This window comes from Chrysochloris asiatica, unplaced genomic scaffold (genome assembly GCF_000296735.1).
Source record: "Chrysochloris asiatica unplaced genomic scaffold, ChrAsi1.0 scaffold00321, whole genome shotgun sequence".
Lineage (NCBI taxonomy): Eukaryota > Metazoa > Chordata > Mammalia > Afrosoricida > Chrysochloridae > Chrysochloris > Chrysochloris asiatica.
The window spans coordinates 197,409-202,374 of record NW_006408839.1 but is presented as its reverse complement, the minus strand read 5'-3'; positions in this window follow the sequence as shown (position 1 = coordinate 202,374).

The window sequence follows — 4,966 nt, the reverse complement described above, 5'->3', positions numbered from 1 at the left end:
TTTGAGTTATGGTGTTGGAGGAGAATATTGAAAGTGCCATGGGCTGCCAAAAGAACAAACAGATCTGTGTTGGAAGAAGTGCAGCCAGAGTACTCCTTAGAGGCCAAGATGACCAAACTTTGTCTCTCATACTTTGGACATATTGTCTGGAGGGAGCAGTTGCTGGACAAGGATATCATGTTTGGTAAGGTGGAGGGTCAGAGAAAAAGAGGACGACCTCCAATGAGATGGATTGGCCAAGTGGCAGCATCAATGGACTCAAGCTTGGCAACAATAGTGAGGTTGGCCCAGGATTAGGCAGTGTTTCATTCTGCTGTTCATAAAGTTGCTATGGGTCGGTACCGACTCGATGGCACCTAACAACAGCAACATGATTTTTTGGTCTTTCTTATTTGATGTTCAGATTTTCTATGCATATGTAGTTGTTTGTGTGTGTCATCCAGTTGATTCTGACTTGGAGTGACCTGGAAAAGGATTTTTAAGGTTGCAGATACCTATGGAAGCAGAATGCGTCATTGTTCTCCCACAGAGTGGCTGATGGATTTGAACTGCTGACCACACAGTTAATGCACAACCCATCACACCCCTAGGGCTCCCATGCATTTTAGGCAATTGAAAATAGAGTGCCTTGAGTCAGGTGCACTTCAGTCCTCAGAGTGACGTCTTTGCTTTTTAGCACTTTAGAGATGTCTTTTGCAGCAGATTTACCCAATGTGATATATCATTGATTTCTTGACTATTGCTTCCATGGGCGTTGTTTATAGATTTGGGTAAAAGTAAATCCTTCAATGCTTTTTCCCTTATTTATCAAGATATTACCTACAATTGTGTATAAAGGTTCTATAATTCTGATGTTAAATATTTTTGCCTTAAATTAAAAATATTTTATATAGATAGCAATACATGCATTAACTTGCTTAATCATGGAAACAATGGCTCAACTGTTGAATTTTTCTCAAATCTTAATGTTAAGGAGCACCGTCTTATCGTAAGATGATGAAGGATAAACTTCTGACTTTCATTTGCATCTTGAGCACAGCTGGAAAGCAGGAGCTCTAGTGAAAGACAGGATAGCGGGACACAGACTTCAGGATTTGAATTGTCTCAAAACCTCAGTGAGGAATTGTTACTCATAATAGCATCCACACAAGCTAGAAGCCCATCCGGCAAGTGGGGTGAGTTGCAGACAAGTGCAGAATTCACATCACATCATTAAGAATGCAGCAACAGGTCACTGCACTTCAATAATGATGAAAACATCAAATTATCCATTTCTTGAGCAGAGGAAAAGCAATACACATTTTGGTAGGCATTAAAGATACAGACGCCCTAGGAACATTTATTTGGAAGTTTAAAGGGGATGGAAGACATGTCTTACTAAGAAATACATGTGGATAAACAAGTAGGTAGATAGGGAGAAACTTAGGGTATAGTAGTGAGTTGAATAATTCCCTCCCCCCCAATCTTGTCTGTCTAGAACCTCACAAGATAACCTTACTTGAAATAGAATCTCTGCAGATATAATTGTTGTTGTTAACTGCTGTCAGTTCATTCCAACTCATAATAACCATGTAAAAGTTTCCAAGGAGCAGCTGGTTGCTAACTGCTGACGTTATGGTTAGCAGTCCAGTGCTTATCCTACAGCATGGCGCCAGGACTCCAGATATAAGAAGTGAAGATAAATTCAAGAAGTGTCCTTTTAAGAAGAAAAGAGGACACACAGAGATAACAGAAACTAGCAAGACAAGCCTGTGAAGAAAGAGGGAGAAATCAGAGTGCCTTGTCTGAGATGCAAGGACCCCAAGATCTCCAGTAGACCCCAGATGCTCGCAGAAGCAAGGAGAGATGCTCCCTTCGAACCTTCAGAGGAAACATGATTCTGGTGATACTTTGATATCAGATAAGGGTCTCCAGACCTGGGAGAGAATGCATTTTTGTTGCTCTGAGTCACTTAATTTGTGTTACTTTCTTATGAGATTCTGCTCTAGAAAACTAACACAGATGCAAAACTTCCAAGTTGGACCGTTTCTCAAACTCTGAGACTTAGGTTGACTTCATGTCTCAGTTTCATTGCTTGTGATTTCTGAACCCTCAGGATTGGGTCTTTGAATCTCCGTGGTGCCTGGTACATGGAGATCTTGATTAAACACTTTAAACATTAACCAAAACTGGGAAGGATGATGGGAAAGATGGGAAAGGAGACACCATCCACAGACAAACATACACCCTGGGGGAAAAAAAGACACTTAATCTAAAGCCAACTCAAACTGTCAGCCCGAAATATAACTTCCATCACAAAATGTGCATTTCATGCAATTCCAGGATGGTTCCTTATAAAAGAGAATAAAGCCTAGCAAACTAGATTGCATCCAGAGCTTCTAAGAACAATGCCAACCAAGTATGAATGCCTAAAGAAGAAACTTTGAAAAAAACCTGTATTTTGTAATTTTCGTTGTGGAGTCGGTTCCGACTCATAGCAACCCTGTACAGCGTTTCCGAGGCTGTAAATCTTTACGGGAGCAAATGCACTAGACTGCAAAGTTGGTTTGAACCATAAGGTCGGCGCTTCAAGCTCACTGGCCACTCCCTGGGAACCCTATACAGGGTCACTATGGGTTGGAACTGACTCGATGGCACGTAAGAACAACAGTATATACACCAAACCAAATCTAATGCCGTCAAGTCCATTCTGACTCATAGAAACCCCGTAGGAGCCAGCAGAACTGCCCCAGGATTTTCTGAGACTCTAAATCCTTCTGGAAGCAGCCTGTCACATCTTTCTCCCATGCAGGGCCTGGGTGATGCACACTGCTGACATCTTGGTTATCAGTCCAACACTTAGCCCTTGATACATATACATATATGAGGAAAATTCAAAGAGTTTATGGGAAAATTCTGTTATCTTTTCATTTCATTCTCCCATGAATGCTATGAAGCTTTCTCATGTACGTATAATGTGTTTATGTATGTAACCAAATGGAATCAGTCCCAAGGCCATAAAGTCCATTCCAACTCTAATGATAGTGTGTAGGGTTCCCGAGGCTGTCATCTTTAGGGGAGCAGAAAGCCTCAACTTGCCCTTGCAGATTAGCTGGTGGGTTCGAACCGCATGTATCTATATGTATGTGAAAATATAATACATCTGAGATATATGTACCTTATATATGGGGTCTATTCATATATGGTGTTGTTAACTGCCATCCAGTCAGTGCCAACTCATGTTTTTGTGAGTGCCATCAAGTAGGTACTGACTCATAGTGATCCTATGCACAACAGAATGAAACACTGCCCAGTCCTGGGCCAACCTCACAATTGTTGACACGCTTGAGCCCACTGATGCTGCCACTTTGCCATTCCATCTTGCTGGAGGTTTTTGTTGTTGTTGTTAAGTGCTGTCGAGTCAGTTCCGACCCACCGCGACCCTGAACAGGGTTTACGAGGCTGTAAATCTTTACGGGAGCAGAAAGCCTCATCTTTCTCCTGTGGAACAGCTAGTAATTTCGAACTGCTGACCTTGCAGTTCGCAGTCCAATTTGTAACCACTACGCTACCAGAGCTCTCTATCTATCTATCTATCTATCTATCTATCTATCTATACCATTGGACTGTTAACCACCAGTTAACAGTGGTTCAAACCCAATTGCTCCTTGGAAACCATATATAGGGTCATTATGAGTCAGAACCAACTTAGACACTTCAAACAACAAAGCATTGCTTTAAGAAAAGTTCCATTTTGTTAAAAATAAGCCTGCCTGAAATCTGCCTACATGGATTTAAAAAAAAAAGCAAAACATGCTTATTTTGACCAAGCAATCACTCTTTTCAGAATTTATACTGAGAAAACATAATTAGAGTTGTCCCAAATTATATACATGAAGCTATTTGTTGATAGAATTGTGTTTTAAAAAAAACTCAGAAATGAGGAACAACCTTTAGCTTTACCAAGGGACTGGCCTTACTAGTGGTGATACGTTAGGAACATGATGAGGAGAAAAATCTTAGTAAAGCACGCCTGAAACCACGGTGATTACCCACACTCGGTGTGCCCGTGGGGCAGTTCTAACATTCCAGCTCCTTCACTCAACCCCCCTCCAAGTGGCTGATAATGGCCTTAATTATAGTCCATTTAGGTTCCAAAGTGGAGAATAAAAAAAGAGAGAGCCCTGCTTGGTTCCAGCTTACTGGTCAAAGCCCATTTTCAGGGATTTGTTTTGTCTAAGAAGCAGTAGCCCATGCAGCAAGCGGAGATCAAAGAACTTTTCATTTGTCGGGAGGACACCCTGTCCCCAAATCCCATCTGGACAGGAGCCGACAGCTCCTCAGTGAATCCTTGACCTCTACTCAGTCACTCTGTTCAAGGGACCTGGAAGGGGTGCCAATGAGGGTTTTGGGTATGCTCCCCTAAGAAGTGAATAAAATGTAAACATTGGTCTTAGGGGGCAGGAGGGGGAAAGGGACGGAGATTTGGCTGTTTGCACCATGTTTCTTTTCCTCCCTGCCTTCAGCTAGGTGCTTCAACATTCAGGTCCCTCTGTGTTCCGGTAACAGTTGGCTCCCTCTGCCCTCTGATCAGCACACATTGGCAGGCAGGGCCTTGAGTGTGTCTCTTATGGGCCCTTCCTCTGACTGGTAGGCAACTCAAGGGCTTCCAGACAGGCGTGCTGAAGAGGGACCAAGATATCCATACCTGTCTCAGTTGGGGCATTGGGTGAGTGGCCAGGAGACAAGAACCAGGGAGATATAGACTTCCAGCCAAGCCTCCATGGTACATTTGAAGCCCGAGAGACCTAGGGTGACTTACCTGCCACTTAGTAGCTATTTTGGACCCCCTAGTGGTGCAGAGTTCAGTGTTAGACTGTTTACCACAGGTCCGTGGTTCAAACCCACCAACAGCTCTGTGAGAGAAAGATAAGGCTGTCTGCTCCTGTAAAGATTGGTCATTGTTGTTGTTAAGTGCTGTCAATTC